The following is a 22,809-nucleotide window of genomic DNA, read 5'->3' on the forward strand; positions in this document are numbered from 1 at the left end:
GTCTTCTGCATTGTCTCCTAGCAGTCTTCTGCATTGTCTCCTAGCAGTCTTCTGTATGTCTCCTATCAGTCTTCTGTATTGTCTCCTAGCAGTCTTCTTCATTGTCTCCTATCAGTCTTCTGTATTGTCTCCTAGCAGTCTTCTGTATTGTCTCCTAGCAGTCTTCTGTATAGTCTCCTAGCAGTCTTCTGTATTGTCTCCTAGCAGTCTTCTGCATTGTCTCCTAGCAGTCTTCTGCATTGTCTCCTAGCAGTCTTCTGCATTGTCTCCTAGCAGTCTTCTGCATTGTCTCCTAGCAGTCTTCTGTATTGTCTCCTATCAGTCTTGTGTATTGTCTCCTAGCAGTCTTCTGCATTATCTCCTAGCAGTCTTCTGTATTGTCTCCTATCAGTCTTCTGTATTGTCTCCTAGCAGTCTTATGCATTGTCTCCTAGCAGTCTTCTGTATTGTCTCCTAGCAGTCTTCTGCATTGTCTCCTAGCAGTCATCTGCATTGTCTCCTAGCAGTCTTCTGTATTGTCTCCTAGCAGCCTTCTGTATTACCTTCTAGCAGTCTTCTGTATTGTCTCCTAGCAGTCTTCTGTATTACCTTCTAGCAGTCTTCTGTATTGTCTCCTAGCAGTCTTCTGTATTGTCTCCTAGCAGTCTTCTGTATTGCCTCCTAGTAGTCTTCTGTATTGTCTCCTAGCAGTCTTCTGTATTGCCTCCTAGCAGCCTTCTGTATTGCCTCCTAGCAGTCTTCTGTATTGTCTCCTAGCAGTCTTATGTATTACCTTCCAGCAGTCTTCTGTATTGTCTCCTAGCAGTCTTCTGTATTGTCTCCTAGCAGTCTTCTGTATTGCCTCCTAGCAGTCTTCTGTATTGTCTCCTAGCAGTCTTCTGCATTGTCTCCTAGCAGTCTTCTGCATTGTCTCCTAGCAGTCTTCTGCATTGCCTCCTAGCAGTCTTCAGCATTGTCTCCTAGCAGTCTTCTGCATTGTCTCCTAGCAGTCTTCTGCATTGTCTCCTAGCAGTCTTCTTCATTGCCTTCTAGCAGTCTTCTGTATTGTCTCCTAGCAGTCCTCTGTATTGTCTCCTAGCAGTCTTGTGTATTGTCTCCTAGCAGTCTTCTGTATTGTCTCCTAGCAGTCTTCTGCATTGTCTCCTAGCAGTCCTCTGCATTGTCTCCTAGCAGTCTTCTGTATTGTCTCCTATCAGTCTTCTGTATTGTCTCCTAGCAGTCTTCTGCATTGTCTCCTAGTAGTCTTCTGCATTGCCTTCTAGCAGTCTTCTGTATTGTCTCCTAGCAGTCTTCTGCATTGCCTCTTAGCAGTCTTCTGTATTGTCTCCTAGCAGTCTTCTGTATTGTCTCCTAGCAGTCTTCTGCATTGCCTTCTAGCAGTCTTCTGTATTGTCTCCTAGCAGTCTTCTGCATTGCCTCTTAGCAGTCTTCTGTATTGCCTCCTAGCAGTCTTCTGCATTGTCTCCTAGCAGTCTTCTGCATTGTCTCCTAGCAGTCTTCTGTATGTCTCCTATCAGTCTTCTGTATTGTCTCCTAGCAGTCTTCTGCATTGTCTCCTATCAGTCTTCTGTATTGTCTCCTAGCAGTCTTCTGTATTGTCTCCTAGCAGTCTTCTGTATAGTCTCCTAGCAGTCTTCTGCATTGTCTCCTAGCAGTCTTCTGCATTGTCTCCTAGCAGTCTTCTGCATTGTCTCCTAGCAGTCTTCTGCATTGTCTCCTAGCAGTCTTCTGCATTGTCTCCTAGCAGTCTTCTGCATTGTCTCCTAGCAGTCTTCTGTATTGTCTCATATCAGTCTTGTGTATTGTCTCCTAGCAGTCTTCTGCATTATCTCCTAGCAGTCTTCTGTATTGTCTCCTATCAGTCTTCTGTATTGTCTCCTAGCAGTCTTCTGCATTGTCTCATATCAGTCTTCTGTATTGTCTCCTATCAGTCTTCTGTATTGTCTGCTATCAGTCTTCTGCATTGTCTCCTAGCAGTCTTCTGCATTGTCTCCTAGCAGTCTTCTGTATTGTCTCCTAGCAGTCTTCTGTATTGTCTCCTTGCAGTCTTCTGTATTGTCTCCTACCAGTCTTCAGCATTGCCTCCTATCAGTCTTCTGTATTGCCTCCTAGCAGTCTTCTGCATTGCCTCCTAGCAGTCTTCTGTATTGTCTCCTAGCAGTCTGCTGTATTGTCTCCTAGCAGTCTTCAGCATTGCCTCCTAGCAGTCTTATGCATTGTCTCCTAGCAGTCTTCTGTATTGTCTCCTAGCAGTCTTCTGCATTGTCTCCTAGCAGTCATCTGCATTGTCTCCTAGCAGTCTTCTGTATTGTCTCCTAGCAGCCTTCTGTATTACCTTCTAGCAGTCTTCTGTATTGTCTCCTAGCAGTCTTCTGTATTACCTTCTAGCAGTCTTCTGTATTGTCTCCTAGCAGTCTTCTGTATTGTCTCCTAGCAGTCTTCTGTATTGCCTCCTAGTAGTCTTCTGTATTGTCTCCTAGCAGTCTTCTGTATTGCCTCCTAGCAGCCTTCTGTATTGCCTCCTAGCAGTCTTCTGTATTGTCTCCTAGCAGTCTTATGTATTACCTTCCAGCAGTCTTCTGTATTGTCTCCTAGCAGTCTTCTGTATTGTCTCCTAGCAGTCTTCTGTATTGCCTCCTAGCAGTCTTCTGTATTGTCTCCTAGCAGTCTTCTGCATTGTCTCCTAGCAGTCTTCTGCATTGTCTCCTAGCAGTCTTCTGCATTGCCTCCTAGCAGTCTTCAGCATTGTCTCCTAGCAGTCTTCTGCATTGTCTCCTAGCAGTCTTCTGCATTGTCTCCTAGCAGTCTTCTTCATTGCCTTCTAGCAGTCTTCTGCATTGTCTCCTAGCAGTCTTCTGCATTGTCTCCTAGCATTCTTCTGCATTGCCTCCTAGCAGTCTTCTGCATTGTCTCCTATCAGACTTCTGCATTGTCTCCTATCAGTCTTCTGCATTGTCTCCTAGCAGTCTTCTGTATTGACTCCTCGCAGTCTTTTGTATTGCCTCCTAGCAGTCTTCTGCATTGCCTCCTAGCAGTCTTCTGCATTGTCTCCTAGCAGTCTTCTGCATTGTCTCCTAGCAGTCGTCTTCATTGTCTCCTAGCAGTGTTCTGCATTGTCTCCTAGCAGTCTTCTGCATTGTCTCCTATCAGTCTTCTGCTAGCAGTCTTCTGTATTGTCTCCTAGCAGTCTTCTGTATTACCTCCTAGCAGTCTTCTGTATTATCTCCTATCAGTCTTCTGTATTCTCTCCTTGCAGTCTTCTGTATTGTCTCCTAGCAGTCTTCAGTATTGTCTCCTAGCAGTCTTCTGCATTGTCTCCTAGCAGTCTTCTGCATTGTCTCCTAGCAGTCTTCTGCATTGTCTCCAAGCAGTCTTCTGTATTGTCTCCTAGCAGTCTTCTGCATTGTCTCCTAGCAGTCTTCTGCATTGTCTCCTATCAGTCTTCTGTATTGTCTCCTATCAGTCTTCTGTATTGTCTCCTATCAGTCTTCTGCATTGTCTCCTAGCAGTCTTCTGCATTGTCTCCTAGCAGTCTTCTGTATTGTCTCCTTGCAGTCTTCTGCATTGTCTCCTAGCAGTCTTCTGCCTTGCCTCCTATCAGTCTTCTGCATTGCCTCCTAGCAGTCTTCTGCATTGCCTCCTAGCAGTCTTCTGTATTGTCTCCTAGCAGTCTGCTGTATTGTCTCCTAGCAGTCTTCAGCATTGCCTCCTAGCAGTCTTCTGCATTGTCTCCTAGCAGTCTTCTGTATTGTCTCCATGCAGTCTTCTGTATTACCTTCTAGCAGTCTTCTGTATTGTCTCCTAGCAGTCTTCTGTATTGTCTCCTAGCAGCCTTCTGTATTGCCTCCTAGCAGTCTTCTGTATTATCTCCTAGCAGTCTTCTGTATTGTCTCCTAGCAGACTTCTGTATTGTCTCCTAGCAGTCTTCTGTATTACCTTCTAGCAGTCTTCTGTATTGTCTCCTAGCAGTCCTCTGCATTGTCTCCTAGCAGTCTTCTGTATTGTCTCCTAGCAGTCTTCTGCATTGTCTCCTAGCAGTCTTCTGCATTGTCTCCTATCAGTCTTCTCCTAGCAGTCTTCTGTATTGTCTCCTAGCAGTCTTCTGTATTACCTCCTAGCAGTCTTCTGTATTATCTCCTATCAGTCTTCTGTATTCTCTCCTAGCAGTCTTCTGTATTGTCTCCTAGCAGTCTTCAGTATTGTCTCCTAGCAGTCTTCTGTATAGTCTCCTAGCAGTCTTCTGCATTGTCTCCTAGCAGTCTTATGCATTGTCTCCTTGCAGTCTTCTGCATTGTCTCCAAGCAGTCTTCTGTATTGTCTCCTAGCAGTCTTCTGTATTGTCTCCTAGCAGTCTTCTGTATTGCCTCCTAGCAGTATTCTGCATAGCCTCCTATCAGTCTTCTGCATTGCCTCCTAGCAGTCTTCTGCATTGTCTCCTAGCAGTCTTCTGCATTGTCTCCTAGCAGTCTTCTGCACTGTCTCCTAGCAGTCTTCTGCATTGCCTCCTAGCAGTCTTCTGCATTGTCTTCTAGCAGTCTTCTTCATTGCCTTCTAGCAGTCTTCTGCATTGTCTCCTAGCAGTCTTCTGCATTGTCTCCTAGCAGTCTGCTGCATTGCCTCCTAGCAGTCTGCTGCATTGCCTCCTAGCAGTCTTCTGCATTGTGTCCTAGCAGTCTTCTGCATTGTCTCCTATCAGTCTTCTGCATTGTCTCCTATCAGTCTTCTGCATTGTCTCCTAGCAGTCTTCTGTATTGTCTCCTCGCAGTCTTTTGAATTGCCTCCTAGCAGTATTCTGCATTGCCTCCTAGCAGTCTTCTGCATTGTCTCCTAGCAGTCTTCTGCATTGTCTCCTGGCAGTCGTCTGCATTGTCTCCTAGCAGTCTTCTGCATTGTCTCCTAGCAGTCTTCTGCATTGTCTCCTATCAGTCTTCTCCTAGCAGTCTTCTGTATTGTCTCCTAGCAGTCTTCTGTATTACCTCCTAGCAGTCTTCTGTATTCTCTCCTATCAGTCTTCTGTATTCTCTCCTAGCAGTCTTCTGTATTGTCTCCTAGCAGTCTTCAGTATTGTCTCCTAGCAGTCTTCTGTATAGTGTCCTAGCAGTCTTCTGCATTGTCTCCTAGCAGTCTTCTGCATTGTCTCCTAGCAGTCTTCAGCATTGTCTCCAAGCAGTCTTCTGTATTGTCTCCTAGCAGTCTTCTGCATTGTCTCCTAGTAGTCTTCTGCATTGTCTCCTATCAGTCTTCTGTATTGTCTCCTATCAGTCTTCTCTATTGTCTCCTATCAGTCTTCTGCATTGTCTCCTAGCAGTCTTCTGCAATGTCTCCTAGCAGTCTTCTGTATTGTCTCCTAGCAGTCTTCTGTATTGTCTCCTTGCAGTCTTCTGTATTGTCTCCTAGCAGTCTTCTGCATTGTCTCCTAGCAGTCCTCTGCATTGTCTCCTAGCAGTCTTCTGTATTGTCTCCTAGCAGTCTTCTGTATTTTCCCTTAGCAGTCTTCTGCTTTGCCTCCTTGTAGTCTTCTGCATTGTCTCCTAGCAGTCATCTGCATTGTCTCCTAGCAGTCTTCTGAAGTGTCTCCTAGCAGTCCTCTGCATTGTCTCCTAGCAGTCTTCTGCATTGTCTCCTAGCAGTCTTCGGCATTGTCTCCTAGCAGTCTTCTGCATTGCCTCCTAGCAGTCTTCTGCATGTCTCCTAGCACTTCTGCATTGCCTCCTAGCAGTCTTCTACATTGCCTCCTAGCAGTCTTCTGCATTGCCTCCTAGCAGTCTTCTGCATTGCCTCCTAGCAGTCTTCTGCATTGTCTCCTAGCAGTCTTCTGCATTGTCTCCTAGCAGTCTTCTGCATTGTCTCCTAGCAGTCTTCTGCATTGCCTCCTAGCAGTCTTCTGCATTGTCACCTAGCAGTCTTCTGCATTGTCTCCTAGCAGTCTTCTGCATTGTCTCCTAGCAGTCTTCTGCATTGTCTCCTAGCAGTCGTCTGCATTTCCTCCCAGCAGTCGTCTGCATTGCCTCCGAGCAGTCTTCTGCATTGTCTCTTAGCAGTCTTCTGCATTGTCTCCTAGCAGTCTTCTGCATTGTCTCCTAGCAGTCTTCTGCATTGTCTCCTAGCAGTCTTCTGCATTGTCTCCTAGGAGTCTTCTGCATTGTCTCCTAGCAGTCTTCTGCATTGCCTCCTAGCAGTCTTCTGCATTGCCTCTTAGCAGTCTTCTGCATTGTCACCTAGCAGTCTTCTGCATTGTCTCCTAGCAGTCTTCTGCATTGTCTCCTAGCAGTCTTCTGCATTGTCTCCTATCAGTCTTCTGCATTGTCTCCTAGCAGTCTTCTGCATTGTCTCCTAGCAGTCTTCTGCATTGTCTCCTAGCAGTCTTCTGCATTGTCTCCTAGCAGTCTTCTGCATTGCCTCCTAGCAGTCTTCTGCATTGTCTCCTAGCAGTCTTCTGCATTGTCTCCTAGCAGTCTTCTGCATTGTCTCCTAGCAGTCTTCTGCATTGGCTCCTAGCAGTCTTCTGCATTGCCTCCTAGCAGTCTTCTGCATTGCCTCCTAGCAGTCTTCTGCATTGTTTCCTAGCAGTCTTCTGCATTGCCTCCTAGCAGTCTTCTGCATTGTCTCCTAGCAGTCTACTGTAATATCTCCTAGTCTTCTGCATTGTCTCCTAGCAGTCTTCTGCATTGTCTCCTAGCAGTCTTCTGCATTGTCTCCAAGCAGTCCTCTGCATTGTCTCCTAGCAGTCCACTGTATTGTCTCCTAGCAGTCCTCTGTATTGTCTCCTAGCAGTCTTCTGCATTGTCTCCTAGCAGTCTTCTGTATTGTCTCCTAGCAGTCTTCTGTATTGTCTCCTAGCAGTCTTCTGTATTGTCTCCTAGCAGTCCTCTGTATTGTCTCCTAGCAGTCTTCTGCATTGTCTCCTAGCAGTCTTCTGCATTGCCTCCTAGCAGTCTTCTGTATTGTCTCCTAGCAGTCTACTGTATTGTCTCCTAGCAGTCTTCATTATTTCCTCCTTTCAGTCTTCTGCATTACCTCCTAGCAGTCTTCTGTATTGTCTCCTAGCAGTCTTCTGCATTGTCTCCTAGCAGTCTTCTGCATTGCCTCCTAGCAGTCTTCTGCATTGTCTCCTAGCAGTCTACTGTATTGTCTCCTAGTCTTCTGTATTGTCTCCTAGCAGTCTTCTGCATTGACTCCTAGCAGTCTTCTGCATTGTCTCCAAGCAGTCTTCTGCATTGTCTCCTAGCAGTCTACTGTATTGTCTCCTAGCAGTCCTCTGTATTGTCTCCTAGCAGTCTTCTGCATTGTCTCATAGCAGTATTCTGTATTGTCTCCTAGCAGTCTTCTGTATTGTCTCCTAGCAGTCCTCTGTATTGTCTCCTAGCAGTCCTCTGTATTGTCTCCTAGCAGTCTTCTGCATTGTCTCCTAGCAGTCTTCTGCATTGCCTCCTAGCAGTCTTCTGCATTGTCTCCTAGCAGTCTACTGTATTGTCTCCTAGTCTTCTGTATTCTCTCCTAGCAGTCTTCTGTATTATCTCCTAGCAGTCTTGTGTATTGTCTCCTAGCAGTCTTCTGCATTGTCTCCTAGCAGTCTTCTGCATTGTCTCCTAGCAGTCTTCTGCATTGTCTCCTAGCAGTCTTCTGTATTGTCTCCTAGCAGTCTTCTGCATTGTCTCCTAGCAGTCTTCTGTATTGTCTCCTAGCAGTCTTCTGCATTGCCTTCTAACAGTCTTCTGCTTTGTCTCCTAGCAGTCTTCTGCATTGTGCCCTAGCAGTCTTCTGCATTGTCTCCTAGCAGTCTTCTGCATTGTTTCCTAGCAGTCTTCTGTATTGTCTCCTAGCAGTCTTCTGTATTGCCTCCTAGCAGTCTTCTGTATTGTCTCCTAGCAGTCTCCTGCATTGTCTCCTATCAGTCTCCAGCATTGTCTCCTAGCAGTCTTCTGCATTGTCTCCTAGCAGTCTTCTGCATTGTCTCTTAGCAGTCTTCTGCATTGTCTCCTAACAGTCTTCTGCATTGCCTCTTATCAGTCTTCTGCATTGTCTCCTAGCAGTCTTCTGCATTGTCTCCTAGCAGTCTTCTGCATTGTCTCCTAGCAGTCTTCGGTATTGTCTCCTAGCTGTCTTCTGCATTGTCTCCTAGCAGTCTTCTGCATTGTCTCCTAGCAGTCTTCTGTATTGTCTCCTAGCAGTCTTCTGCATTGTCTCCTAGCAGTCTTCTGCATTGTCTCCTAACAGTCTTCTGTATTGTCTCCTAGTCTTCTGCATTGTCTCCTAGCAGTCTTCTGCATTGTCTCCTAGTCTTCTGCATTGTCTCCTAGCAGTCTTCTGCATTGTCTCCTAGCTGTCTTCTGTATTGTCACTGAGCAGTCTTCTGTTTTGTCTCCTAGCAGTCTTCTGCATTGTCTTCTAGCAGTCATCTGTATTTTCTCCTAGCAAACTTCTGCATTGTATCCTAGCAGTCTTCTGCATTGTCTCCTAGCAGTCTTCTGCATTGTCTCCTAGCAGTCTTCTGCATTGTCTCCTAGCAGTCTTCTGTATTGTCTCCTAGCAGTCTTCTGTATTGTCTCCTAGCAGTCTTCTGCATTGTCTCCTAGCAGTCTTCTGCATTGTCTCCTAGGAGTCTTCTGTTTTGTCTTGTCTCCTAGCAGTCTTCTGCATTGTCTCCTAGCAGTCTTCTGCATTGGCTCCTAGCAGTCTTCTGCATTGGCTCCTAGCAGTCTTCGGCATTGTCTCCTAGCAGTCTTCTGCATTGCCTCCTAGCAGTCTTCTGCATTGCCTCCTAGCAGTCTTCTGCATTGTCTCCTAGCAGTCTTCTGCATTGACTCCTAGCAGTCTTCTGCATTGTCTCCTCGCAGTCTTCTGTATTGTCTCCTAGCAGTCCTCTGTATTGTCTCCTAGCAGTCTTCTGCATTGTCTCCTAGCAGTCTTCTGGATTGCCTCCTAGCAGTCTTCTGTATTGTCTCCTAGCAGTCTACTGTATTGTCCCCTAGCAGTCTTCATTATTTCCTCCTATCAGTCTTCTGCATTACCTCCTAGCAGTCTTCTGTATTGTCTCCTAGCAGTCTTCTGCATTGCCTCCTAGCAGTCTTCTGCATTGTCTCCTAGCAGTCTACTGTATTGTCTCCTAGTCTTCTGCATTGTCTCCTAGCAGTCTTCTGCATTGTCTCCTAGTCTTCTGCATTGTCTCCTAGCAGTCTTCTGCATTGTCTCCTAGCTGTCTTCTGTATTGTCACTGAGCAGTCTTCTGTTTTGTCTCCTAGAAGTCTTCTGCATTGTCTCTTAGCAGTCTACTGTAATATCTCCTAGTCTTCTGCATTGTCTCCTAGCAGTCTTCTGCATTGTCTCCTAGCAGTCTTCTGCATTGTCTACAAGCAGTCCTCTGCATTGTCTCCTAGCAGTCCACTGTATTGTCTCCTAGCAGTCCTCTGTATTGTCTCCTAGCAGTCTTCTGCATTGTCTCCTAGCAGTCTTCTGTATTGTATCCTAGCAGTCTTCTGTATTGTCTCCTAGCAGTCTTCTGTATTGTCACCTAGCAGTCCTCTGTATTGTCTCCTAGCAGTCTTCTGCATTGTCTCCTAGCAGTCTTCTGCATTGCCTCCTAGCAGTCTTCTGTATTGTCTCCTAGCAGTCTACTGTATTGTCTCCTAGCAGTCTTCATTATTTCCTCCTATCAGTCTTCTGCATTACCTCCTAGCAGTGTTCTGTATTGTCTCCTAGCAGTCTTCTGCATTGTCTCCTAGCAGTCTTCTGCATTGCCTCCTAGCAGTCTTCTGCATTGTCTCCTAGCAGTCTACTGTATTGTCTCCTAGTCTTCTGCATTGTCTCCTAGCAGTCTTCTGCATTGTCTCCAAGCAGTCTCCTGCATTGTCTCCTAGCAGTCTACTGTATTGTCTCCTAGCAGTCCTCTGTATTGTCTCCTAGCAGTCTTCTGCATTGTCTCCTAGCAGTCTTCTGTACTGTCTCCTAGCAGTCTTCTGTATTGTCTCCTAGCAGTCCTCTGTATTGTCTCCAAGCAGTCCTCTGTATTGTCTCCTAGCAGTCTTCTGCATTGTCTCCTAGCAGTCTTCTGCATTGCCTCCCAGCAGTCTTCTGCATTGTCTCCTAGCAGTCTACTGTATTGTCTCCTAGTCTTCTGTATTCTCTCCTAGCAGTCTTCTGCATTGTCTCCTAGCAGTCTTCTGCATTGTCTCCTAGCAGTCTTCTGCATTGTCTCCTAGCAGTCTTCTGCATTGTCTCCTAGCAGTCTTCTGCGTTGCCTCCTAGCAGTCTTCTGCGTTGTCTCCTAGCAGTCTTCTGCATTGCCTCCTAGCAGTCTTCTGCATTGCCTCCTAGCAGTCTTCTGCATTGTCTCCTAGCAGTCTTCTGCATTGACTCCTAGCAGTCTTCTGCATTGTCTCCTAGCAGTCTTCTGTATTGTCTCCTAGCAGTCCTCTGTATTGTCTCCTAGCAGTCTTCTGCATTGTCTCCTAGCAGTCTTCTGGATTGCCTCCTAGCAGTCTTCTGTATTGTCTCCTAGCAGTCTACTGTATTGTCCCCTAGCAGTCTTCATTATTTCCTCCTATCAGTCTTCTGTATTACCTCCTAGCAGTCTTCTGTATTGTCTCCTAGCAGTCTTCTGCATTGCCTCCTAGCAGTCTTCTGCATTGTCTCCTAGCAGTCTACTGTATTGTCTCCTAGTCTTCTGCATTGTCTCCTAGCAGTCTTCTGCATTGTCTCCTAGTCTTCTGCATTGTCTCCTAGCAGTCTTCTGCATTGTCTCCTAGCTGTCTTCTGTATTGTCACTGAGCAGTCTTCTGTTTTGTCTCCTAGCAGTCTTCTGCATTGTCTCTTAGCAGTCTACTGTAATATCTCCTAGTCTTCTGCATTGTCTCCTAGCAGTCTTCTGCATTGTCTCCTAGCAGTCTTCTGCATTGTCTCCAAGCAGTCCTCTGCATTGTCTCCTAGCAGTCCACTGTATTGTCTCCTAGCAGTCCTCTGTATTGTCTCCTAGCAGTCTTCTGCATTGTCTCCTAGCAGTCTTCTGTATTGTATCCTAGCAGTCTTCTGTATTGTCTCCTAGCAGTCTTCTGTATTGTCTCCTAGCCGTCCTCTGTATTGTCTCCTAGCAGTCTTCTGCATTGTCTCCTAGCAGTCTTCTGCATTGCCTCCTAGCAGTCTTCTGTATTGTCTCCTAGCAGTCTACTGTATTGTCTCCTAGCAGTCTTCATTATTTCCTCCTATCAGTCTTCTGCATTACCTCCTAGCAGTGTTCTGTATTGTCTCCTAGCAGTCTTCTGCATTGTCTCCTAGCAGTCTTCTGCATTGCCTCCTAGCAGTCTTCTGCATTGTCTCCTAGCAGTCTACTGTATTGTCTCCTAGTCTTCTGCATTGTCTCCTAGCAGTCTTCTGCATTGTCTCCAAGCAGTCTCCTGCATTGTCTCCTAGCAGTCTACTGTATTGTCTCCTAGCAGTCCTCTGTATTGTCTCCTAGCAGTCTTCTGCATTGTCTCCTAGCAGTCTTCTGTATTGTCTCCTAGCAGTCTTCTGTATTGTCTCCTAGCAGTCCTCTGTATTGTCTCCAAGCAGTCCTCTGTATTGTCTCCTAGCAGTCTTCTGCATTGTCTCCTAGCAGTCTTCTGCATTGCCTCCCAGCAGTCTTCTGCATTGTCTCCTAGCAGTCTACTGTATTGTCTCCTAGTCTTCTGTATTCTCTCCTAGCAGTCTTCTGCATTGTCTCCTAGCAGTCTTCTGCATTGTCTCCTAGCAGTCTTCTGCATTGTCTCCTAGCAGTCTTCTGCATTGTCTCCTAGCAGTCTTCTGCGTTGCCTCCTAGCAGTCTTCTGCGTTGTCTCCTAGCAGTCTTCTGCATTGTCTCCTAGCAGTCTTCTGCATTGTCTCCTAGCAGTCTTCTGCGTTGTCTCCTAGCAGTCTTCTGTATTGTCTCCTAGCAGTCTTCTGTGTTGCCTCCTAGCAGTCTTCTGTGTTGCCTCCTAGCAGTCTCCTGTGTTGCCTCCTAGCAGTCTCCTGCATTGTCTCCTAGCAGTCTCCTGCATTGTCTCCTAGCAGTTTTCTGCATTGTCTCCTAGCAGTCTTCTGCATTGCCTCCTAACAGTCTTCTGCATTGCCTCCTAGCAGTCTTCTGCATTGTCTCCTAGCAGTCTTCTGCATTGTCTCCTAGCAGTCTTCTGCATTGTATCCTAGCAGTCTTCTGCATTGTCTCCTAGCTGTCTTCTGCATTGTCTCCTAGCAGTCTTCTGCATTGTCTCCTAGCAGTCTTCTGCATTGTCTCCTAGCAGTCTTCTGCATTGTCTCCTAGCAGTCTTCTGTATTGTCTCCTAGCAGTCTTCTGTATTGTCTCCTAGCAGTCTTCTGCATTGTCTCCTAGCAGTCTTCTGTATTGTCTCCTAGTCTTCTGCATTGTCTCCTAGCAGTCTTCTGCATTGTCTCCTATTCTTCTGCATTGTCTCCTAGCAGTCTTCTGCATTGTCTCCTAGCTGTCTTCTGTATTGTCACTGAGCAGTCTTCTGTTTTGTCTCCTAGCAGTCTTCTGCATTGTCTCCTAGCAGTCTTCTGCATTGTCTCCTAGCAGTCTTCTGCATTGTTTCCTAGCAGTCTTCTGTATTGTCTCCTAGCTGTCTTCTGTATTGCCTCCTAGCAGTCTTCTGTATTGTCTCCTAGCAGTCTCCTGCATTGTCTCCTATCAGTCTCCAGCATTGTCTCCTAGCAGTCTTCTGCATTGTCTCCTAGCAGTCTTCTGCATTGTCTCTTAGCAGTCTTCTGCATGGTCTCCTAACAGTCTTCTGCATTGCTTCTTATCAGTCTTCTGCATTGTCTCCTAGCAGTCTTCTGCATTGTCACCTAGCAGTCTTCTGCATTGTCTCCTAGCAGTCTTCTGCATTGTCTCCTAGCAGTCTTCTGCATTGTCTCCTATCAGTCTTCTGTATTGTCTCCTAGCAGATTTCTGCATTGTCTCCAAGCAGTCTTCTGCATTGTCTCCTAGCAGTCTTCTGCATTGTCTCCTAGCAGTCTTCTGCATTGTCTCCTAGCAGTCTTCTGCATTGTCTCCTAGCAGTCTTCTGCATTGTCTCCTAGCAGTCTTCTGCATTGGCTCCTAGCAGTCTTCTGCATTGCCTCCTAGCAGTCTTCTGCATTGCCTCCTAGCAGTCTTCTGCATTGTCTCCTAGCAGTCTTCTGCATTGCCTCCTAGCAGTCTTCTGCATTGTCTCCTAGCAGTCTACTGTAATATCTCCTAGTCTTCTGCATTGTCTCCTAGCAGTCTTCTGCATTGTCTCCTAGCAGTCTTCTGCATTGTCTCCAAGCAGTCCTCTGCATTGTCTCCTAGCAGTCCACTGTATTGTCTCCTAGCAGTCCTCTGTATTGTCTCCTAGCAGTCTTCTGCATTGTCTCCTAGCAGTCTTCTGTATTGTCTCCTAGCAGTCTTCTGTATTGTCTCCTAGCAGTCTTCTGTATTGTCTCCTAGCAGTCCTCTGTATTGTCTATTAGCAGTCTTCTGCATTGTCTCCTAGCAGTCTTCTGCATTGCCTCCTAGCAGTCTTCTGTATTGTCTCCTAGCAGTCTACTGTATTGTCTCCTAGCAGTCTTCATTATTTCCTCCTTTCAGTCTTCTGCATTACCTCCTAGCAGTCTTCTGTATTGTCTCCTAGCAGTCTTCTGCATTGTCTCCTAGCAGTCTTCTGCATTGCCTCCTAGCAGTCTTCTGCATTGTCTCCTAGCAGTCTACTGTATTGTCTCCTAGTCTTCTGTATTGTCTCTTAGCAGTCTTCTGCATTGACTCCTAGCAGTCTTCTGCATTGTCTCCAAGCAGTCTTCTGCATTGTCTCCTAGCAGTCTACTGTATTGTCTCCTAGCAGTCCTCTGTATTGTCTCCTAGCAGTCTTCTGCATTGTCTCATAGCAGTATTCTGTATTGTCTCCTAGCAGTCTTCTGTATTGTCTCCTAGCAGTCCTCTGTATTGTCTCCTAGCAGTCCTCTGTATTGTCTCCTAGCAGTCTTCTGCATTGTCTCCTAGCAGTCTTCTGCATTGCCTCCTAGCAGTCTTCTGCATTGTCTCCTAGCAGTCTACTGTATTGTCTCCTAGTCTTCTGTATTCTCTCCTAGCAGTCTTCTGTATTATCTCCTAGCAGTCTTGTGTATTGTCTCCTAGCAGTCTTCTGCATTGTCTCCTAGCAGTCTTCTGCATTGTCTCCTAGCAGTCTTCTGCATTGTCTCCTAGCAGTCTTCTGTATTGTCTCCTAGCAGTCTTCTGCATTGTCTCCTAGCAGTCTTCTGTATTGTCTCCTAGCAGTCTTCTGCATTGCCTCCTAGCAGTCTTCTGCTTTGTCTCCTAGCAGTCTTCTGCATTGTGCCCTAGCAGTCTTCTGCATTGTCTCCTAGCAGTCTTCTGCATTGTTTCCTAGCAGTCTTCTGTATTGTCTCCTAGCAGTCTTCTGTATTGCCTCCTAGCAGTCTTCTGCATTGTCTCCTAGCAGTCTCCTGCATTGTCTCCTATCAGTCTCCAGCATTGTCTCCTAGCAGTCTTCTGCATTGTCTCCTAGCAGTCTTCTGCATTGTCTCTTAGCAGTCTTCTGCATTGTCTCCTAACAGTCTTCTGCATTGCCTCTTATCAGTCTTCTGCATTGTCTCCTAGCAGTCTTCTGCATTGTCTCCTAGCAGTCTTCTGCATTGTCTCCTAGCAGTCTTCTGTATTGTCTCCTAGCTGTCTTCTGCATTGTCTCCTAGCAGTCTTCTGCATTGTCTCCTAGCAGTCTTCTGTATTGTCTCCTAGCAGTCTTCTGCATTGTCTCCTAGCAGTCTTCTGCATTGTCTCCTAGCAGTCTTCTGTATTGTCTCCTAGTCTTCTGCATTGTCTCCTAGCAGTCTTCTGCATTGTCTCCTAGTCTTCTGCATTGTCTCCTAGCAGTCTTCTGCATTGTCTCCTAGCTGTCTTCTGTATTGTCACTGAGCAGTCTTCTGTTTTGTCTCCTAGCAGTCTTCTGCATTGTCTTCTAGCAGTCATCTGTATTTTCTCCTAGCAAACTTCTGCATTGTATCCTAGCAGTCTTCTGCATTGTCTCCTAGCAGTCTTCTGCATTGTCTCCTAGCAGTCTTCTGCATTGTCTCCTAGCAGTCTTCTGTATTGTCTCCTAGCAGTCTTCTGTATTGTCTCCTAGCAGTCTTCTGCATTGTCTCCTAGCAGTCTTCTGCATTGTCTCCTAGCAGTCTTCTGTTTTGTCTTGTCTCCTAGCAGTCTTCTGCATTGTCTCCTAGCAGTCTTCTGCATTGGCTCCTAGCAGTCTTCTGCATTGGCTCCTAGCAGTCTTCGGCATTGTCTCCTAGCAGTCTTCTGCATTGCCTCCTAGCAGTCTTCTGCATTGCCTCCTAGCAGTCTTCTGCATTGTCTCCTAGCAGTCTTCTGCATTGACTCCTAGCAGTCTTCTGCATTGTCTCCTAGCAGTCTTCTGTATTGTCTCCTAGCAGTCCTCTGTATTGTCTCCTAGCAGTCTTCTGCATTGTCTCCTAGCAGTCTTCTGGATTGCCTCCTAGCAGTCTTCTGTATTGTCTCCTAGCAGTCTACTGTATTGTCCCCTAGCAGTCTTCATTATTTCCTCCTATCAGTCTTCTGCATTACCTCCTAGCAGTCTTCTGTATTGTCTCCTAGCAGTTTTCTGCATTGCCTCCTAGCAGTCTTCTGCATTGTCTCCTAGCAGTCTACTGTATTGTCTCCTAGTCTTCTGCATTGTCTCCTAGCAGTCTTCTGCATTGTCTCCTAGTCTTCTGCATTGTCTCCTAGCAGTCTTCTGCATTGTCTCCTAGCTGTCTTCTGTATTGTCACTGAGCAGTCTTCTGTTTTGTCTCCTAGAAGTCTTCTGCATTGTCTCTTAGCAGTCTACTGTAATATCTCCTAGTCTTCTGCATTGTCTCCTAGCAGTCTTCTGCATTGTCTCCTAGCAGTCTTCTGCATTGTCTCCAAGCAGTCCTCTGCATTGTCTCCTAGCAGTCCACTGTATTGTCTCCTAGCAGTCCTCTGTATTGTCTCCTAGCAGTCTTCTGCATTGTCTCCTAGCAGTCTTCTGTATTGTATCCTAGCAGTCTTCTGTATTGTCTCCTAGCAGTCTACTGCATTGTCTCCTAGCAGTCTTCTGCATTGTCACCTAGCAGTCTTCTGCATTGTCTCCTAGCAGTCTTCTGCATTGTCTCCTAGCAGTCTTCTGCATTGTCTCCTATCAGTCTTCTGCATTGTCTCCTATCAGTCTTCTGTATTGTCTCCTAGCAGATTTCTGCATTGTCTCCAAGCAGTCTTCTGCATTGTCTCCTAGCAGTCTTCTGCATTGTCTCCTAGCAGTCTTCTGCATTGTCTCCTAGCAGTCTTCTGCATTGTCTCCTAGCAGTCTTCTGCATTGTCTCCTAGCAGTCTTCTGCATTGGCTCCTAGCAGTCTTCTGCATTGCCTCCTAGCAGTCTTCTGCATTGCCTCCTAGCAGTCTTCTGCATTGTCTCCTAGCAGTCTTCTGTATTGTCTCCTAGCAGTCTTCTGTATTGTCTCCTAGCAGTCCTCTGTATTGTCTATTAGCAGTCTTCTGCATTGTCTCCTAGCAGTCTTCTGCATTGCCTCCTAGCAGTCTTCTGTATTGTCTCCTAGCAGTCTACTGTATTGTCTCCTAGCAGTCTTCATTATTTCCTCCTTTCAGTCTTCTGCATTACCTCCTAGCAGTCTTCTGTATTGTCTCCTAGCAGTCTTCTGCATTGTCTCCTAGCAGTCTTCTGCATTGCCTCCTAGCAGTCTTCTGCATTGTCTCCTAGCAGTCTACTGTATTGTCTCCTAGTCTTCTGTATTGTCTCCTAGCAGTCTTCTGCATTGACTCCTAGCAGTCTTCTGCATTGTCTCCAAGCAGTCTTCTGCATTGTCTCCTAGCAGTCTACTGTATTGTCTCCTAGCAGTCCTCTGTATTGTCTCCTAGCAGTCTTCTGCATTGTCTCATAGCAGTATTCTGTATTGTCTGCTAGCAGTCTTCTGTATTGTCTCCTAGCAGTCCTCTGTATTGTCTCCTAGCAGTCCTCTGTATTGTCTCCTAGCAGTCTTCTGCATTGTCTCCTAGCAGTCTTCTGCATTGCCTCCTAGCAGTCTTCTGCATTGTCTCCTAGCAGTCTACTGTATTGTCTCCTAGTCTTCTGTATTCTCTCCTAGCAGTCTTCTGTATTATCTCCTAGCAGTCTTGTGTATTGTCTCCTAGCAGTCTTCTGCATTGTCTCCTAGCAGTCTTCTGCATTGTCTCCTAGCAGTCTTCTGCATTGTCTCCTAGCAGTCTTCTGTATTGTCTCCTAGCAGTCTTCTGCATTGTCTCCTAGCAGTCTTCTGCATTGTCTCCTAGCAGTCTTCTGCATTGCCTCCTAGCAGTCTTCTGCTTTGTCTCCTAGCAGTCTTCTGCATTGTGCCCTAGCAGTCTTCTGCATTGTCTCCTAGCAGTCTTCTGCATTGTTTCCTAGCAGTCTTCTGTATTGTCTCCTAGCAGTCTTCTGTATTGCCTCCTAGCAGTCTTCTGCATTGTCTCCTAGCAGTCTCCTGCATTGTCTCCTATCAGTCTCCAGCATTGTCTCCTAGCAGTCTTCTGCATTGTCTCCTAGCAGTCTTCTGCATTGTCTCTTAGCAGTCTTCTGCATTGTCTCCTAACAGTCTTCTGCATTGCCTCTTATCAGTCTTCTGCATTGTCTCCTAGCAGTCTTCTGCATTGTCTCCTAGCAGTCTTCTGCATTGTCTCCTAGCAGTCTTCTGTATTGTCTCCTAGCTGTCTTCTGCATTGTCTCCTAGCAGTCTTCTGCATTGTCTCCTAGCAGTCTTCTGTATTGTCTCCTAGCAGTCTTCTGCATTGTCTCCTAGCAGTCTTCTGCATTGTCTCCTAGCAGTCTTCTGTATTGTCTCCTAGTCTTCTGCATTGTCTCCTAGCAGTCTTCTGCATTGTCTCCTAGTCTTCTGCATTGTCTCCTAGCAGTCTTCTGCATTGTCTCCTAGCTGTCTTCTGTATTGTCACTGAGCAGTCTTCTGTTTTGTCTCCTAGCAGTCTTCTGCATTGTCTTCTAGCAGTCATCTGTATTTTCTCCTAGCAAACTTCTGCATTGTATCCTAGCAGTCTTCTGCATTGTCTCCTAGCAGTCTTCTGCATTGTCTCCTAGCAGTCTTCTGCATTGTCTCCTAGCAGTCTTCTGTATTGTCTCCTAGCAGTCTTCTGTATTGTCTCCTAGCAGTCTTCTGCATTGTCTCCTAGCAGTCTTCTGCATTGTCTCCTAGCAGTCTTCTGTTTTGTCTTGTCTCCTAGCAGTCTTCTGCATTGTCTCCTAGCAGTCTTCTGCATTGGCTCCTAGCAGTCTTCTGCATTGGCTCCTAGCAGTCTTCGGCATTGTCTCCTAGCAGTCTTCTGCATTGCCTCCTAGCAGTCTTCTGCATTGCCTCCTAGCAGTCTTCTGCATTGTCTCCTAGCAGTCTTCTGCATTGACTCCTAGCAGTCTTCTGCATTGTCTCCTAGCAGTCTTCTGTATTGTCTCCTAGCAGTCCTCTGTATTGTCTCCTAGCAGTCTTCTGCATTGTCTCCTAGCAGTCTTCTGGATTGCCTCCTAGCAGTCTTCTGGATTGTCTCCTAGCAGTCTACTGTATTGTCCCCTAGCAGTCATCATTATTTCCTCCTATCAGTCTTCTGCATTACCTCCTAGCAGTCTTCTGTATTGTCTCCTAGCAGTCTTCTGCATTGCCTCCTAGCAGTCTTCTGCATTGTCTCCTAGCAGTCTACTGTATTGTCTCCTAGTCTTCTGCATTGTCTCCTAGCAGTCTTCTGCATTGTCTCCTAGTCTTCTGCATTGTCTCCTAGCAGTCTTCTGCATTGTCTCCTAGCTGTCTTCTGTATTGTCACTGAGCAGTCTTCTGTTTTGTCTCCTAGAAGTCTTCTGCATTGTCTCTTAGCAGTCTACTGTAATATCTCCTAGTCTTCTGCATTGTCTCCTAGCAGTCTTCTGCATTGTCTCCTAGCAGTCTTCTGCATTGTCTCCAAGCAGTCCTCTGCATTGTCTCCTAGCAGTCCACTGTATTGTCTCCTAGCAGTCCTCTGTATTGTCTCCTAGCAGTCTTCTGCATTGTCTCCTAGCAGTCTTCTGTATTGTATCCTAGCAGTCTTCTGTATTGTCTCCTAGCAGTCTTCTGTATTGTCTCCTAGCAGTCCTCTGTATTGTCTCCTAGCAGTCTTCTGCATTGTCTCCTAGCAGTCTTCTGCATTGCCTCCTAGCAGTCTTCTGTATTGTCTCCTAGCAGTCTACAGTATTGTCTCCTAGCAGTCTTCATTATTTCCTCCTATCAGTCTTCTGCATTACCTCCTAGCAGTGTTCTGTATTGTCTCCTAGCAGTCTTCTGCATTGCCTCCTAGCAGTCTTCTGCATTGTCTCCTAGCAGTCTACTGTATTGTCTCCTAGTCTTCTGCATTGTCTCCTAGCAGTCTTCTGCATTGTCTCCAAGCAGTCTCCTGCATTGTCTCCTAGCAGTCTACTGTATTGTCTCCTAGCAGTCCTCTGTATTGTCTCCTAGCAGTCTTCTGCATTGTCTCCTAGCAGTCTTCTGTATTGTCTCCTAGCAGTCTTCTGTATTGTCTCCTAGCAGTCCTCTGTATTGTCTCCAAGCAGTCCTCTGTATTGTCTCCTAGCAGTCTTCTGCATTGTTTCCTAGCAGTCTTCTGCATTGCCTCCCAGCAGTCTTCTGCATTGTCTCCTAGCAGTCTACTGTATTGTCTCCTAGTCTTCTGTATTCTCTCCTAGCAGTCTTCTGCATTGTCTCCTAGCAGTCTTCTGCATTGTCTCCTAGCAGTCTTCTGCATTGTCTCCTAGCAGTCTTCTGCATTGTCTCCTAGCAGTCTTCTGCGTTGCCTCCTAGCAGTCTTCTGCGTTGTCTCCTAGCAGTCTTCTGCGTTGCCTCCTAGCAGTCTTCTGCATTGCCTCCTAGCAGTCTTCTGCATTGTCTCCTAGCAGTCTTCTGCATTGACTCCTAGCAGTCTTCTGCATTGTCTCCTAGCAGTCTTCTGTATTGTCTCCTAGCAGTCCTCTGTATTGTCTCCTAGCAGTCTTCTGCATTGTCTCCTAGCAGTCTTCTGGATTGCCTCCTAGCAGTCTTCTGTATTGTCTCCTAGCAGTCTACTGTATTGTCCCCTAGCAGTCTTCATTATTTCCTCCTATCAGTCTTCTGCATTACCTCCTAGCAGTCTTCTGTATTGTCTCCTAGCAGTCTTCTGCATTGCCTCCTAGCAGTCTTCTGCATTGTCTCCTAGCAGTCTACTGTATTGTCTCCTAGTCTTCTGCATTGTCTCCTAGCAGTCTTCTGCATTGTCTCCTAGTCTTCTGCATTGTCTCCTAGCAGTCTTCTGCATTGTCTCCTAGCTGTCTTCTGTATTGTCACTGAGCAGTCTTCTGTTTTGTCTCCTAGCAGTCTTCTGCATTGTCTCTTAGCAGTCTAATGTAATATCTCCTAGTCTTCTGCATTGTCTCCTAGCAGTCTTCTGCATTGGCTCCTAGCAGTCTTCTGCATTGGCTCCTAGCAGTCTTCGGCATTGTCTCCTAGCAGTCTTCTGCATTGCCTCCTAGCAGTCTTCTGCATTGCCTCCTAGCAGTCTTCTGCATTGTCTCCTAGCAGTCTTCTGCATTGACTCCTAGCAGTCTTCTGCATTGTCTCCTAGCAGTCTTCTGTATTGTCTCCTAGCAGTCCTCTGTATTGTCTCCTAGCAGTCTTCTGCATTGTCTCCTAGCAGTCTTCTGGATTGCCTCCTAGCAGTCTTCTGTATTGTCTCCTAGCAGTCTACTGTATTGTCCCCTAGCAGTCTTCATTATTTCCTCCTATCAGTCTTCTGCATTACATCCTAGCAGTCTTCTGTATTGTCTCCTAGCAGTCTTCTGCATTGCCTCCTAGCAGTCTTCTGCATTGTCTCCTAGCAGTCTACTGTATTGTCTCCTAGTCTTCTGCATTGTCTCCTAGCAGTCTTCTGCATTGTCTCCTAGTCTTCTGCATTGTCTCCTAGCAGTCTTCTGCATTGTCTCCTAGCTGTCTTCTGTATTGTCACTGAGCAGTCTTCTGTTTTGTCTCCTAGAAGTCTTCTGCATTGTCTCTTAGCAGTCTACTGTAATATCTCCTAGTCTTCTGCATTGTCTCCTAGCAGTCTTCTGCATTGTCTCCTAGCAGTCTTCTGCATTGTCTCCAAGCAGTCCTCTGCATTGTCTCCTAGCAGTCCACTGTATTGTCTCCTAGCAGTCCTCTGTATTGTCTCCTAGCAGTCTTCTGCATTGTCTCCTAGCAGTCTTCTGTATTGTATCCTAGCAGTCTTCTGTATTGTCTCCTAGCAGTCTTCTGTATTGTCTCCTAGCAGTCCTCTGTATTGTCTCCTAGCAGTCTTCTGCATTGTCTCCTAGCAGTCTTCTGCATTGTCTCCTAGCAGTCTACTGTATTGTCTCCTAGTCTTCTGTATTCTCTCCTAGCAGTCTTCTGTATTATCTCCTAGCAGTCTTGTGTATTGTCTCCTAGCAGTCTTCTGCATTGTCTCCTAGCAGTCTTCTGCATTGTCTCCTAGCAGTCTTCTGCATTGTCTCCTAGCAGTCTTCTGTATTGTCTCCTAGCAGTCTTCTGCATTGTCTCCTAGCAGTCTTCTGTATTGTCTCCTAGCAGTCTTCTGCATTGCCTCCTAGCAGTCTTCTGCTTTGTCTCCTAGCAGTCTTCTGCATTGTGCCCTAGCAGTCTTCTGCATTGTCTCCTAGCAGTCTTCTGCATTGTTTCCTAGCAGTCTTCTGTATTGTCTCCTAGCAGTCTTCTGTATTGCCTCCTAGCAGTCTTCTGCATTGTCTCCTAGCAGTCTCCTGCATTGTCTCCTATCAGTCTCCAGCATTGTCTCCTAGCAGTCTTCTGCATTGTCTCCTAGCAGTCTTCTGCATTGTCTCTTAGCAGTCTTCTGCATTGTCTCCTAACAGTCTTCTGCATTGCCTCTTATCAGTCTTCTGCATTGTCTCCTAGCAGTCTTCTGCATTGTCTCCTAGCAGTCTTCTGCATTGTCTCCTAGCAGTCTTCTGTATTGTCTCCTAGCTGTCTTCTGCATTGTCTCCTAGCAGTCTTCTGCATTGTCTCCTAGCAGTCTTCTGTATTGTCTCCTAGCAGTCTTCTGCATTGTCTCCTAGCAGTCTTCTGCATTGTCTCCTAGCAGTCTTCTGTATTGTCTCCTAGTCTTCTGCATTGTCTTCTAGCAGTCTTCTGCATTGTCTCCTAGTCTTCTGCATTGTCTCCTAGCAGTCTTCTGCATTGTCTCCTAGCTGTCTTCTGTATTGTCACTGAGCAGTCTTCTGTTTTGTCTCCTAGCAGTCTTCTGCATTGTCTTCTAGCAGTCATCTGTATTTTCTCCTAGCAAACTTCTGCATTGTATCCTAGCAGTCTTCTGCATTGTCTCCTAGCAGTCTTCTGCATTGTCTCCTAGCAGTCTTCTGCATTGTCTCCTAGCAGTCTTCTGTATTGTCTCCTAGCAGTCTTCTGTATTGTCTCCTAGCAGTCTTCTGCATTGTCTCCTAGCAGTCTTCTGCATTGTCTCCTAGCAGTCTTCTGTTTTGTCTTGTCTCCTAGCAGTCTTCTGCATTGTCTCCTAGCAGTCTTCTGCATTGGCTCCTAGCAGTCTTCTGCATTGGCTCCTAGCAGTCTTCGGCATTGTCTCCTAGCAGTCTTCTGCATTGCCTCCTAGCAGTCTTCTGCATTGCCTCCTAGCAGTCTTCTGCATTGTCTCCTAGCAGTCTTCTGCATTGACTCCTAGCAGTCTTCTGCATTGTCTCCTAGCAGTCTTCTGTATTGTCTCCT

At 46.3% G+C, this 22,809-nt stretch overlaps 1 protein-coding gene across 1 annotated transcript in view; it reads left to right on the top strand.

Annotated features, from left to right (window-relative positions):
* LOC148454257 (transient receptor potential cation channel subfamily M member 2-like) overlaps positions 1–22,809 on the top strand; it is a 333,820-nt gene that overhangs the window by 25,707 nt on the left and 285,304 nt on the right. The gene's annotated exons all lie outside the window — the stretch shown is intronic.

The sequence above is a fragment of the Taudactylus pleione genome, unplaced genomic scaffold (assembly GCF_031769625.1).
Source record: "Taudactylus pleione unplaced genomic scaffold, aTauple2 ptg001020l, whole genome shotgun sequence".
NCBI lineage: Eukaryota > Metazoa > Chordata > Amphibia > Anura > Myobatrachidae > Taudactylus > Taudactylus pleione.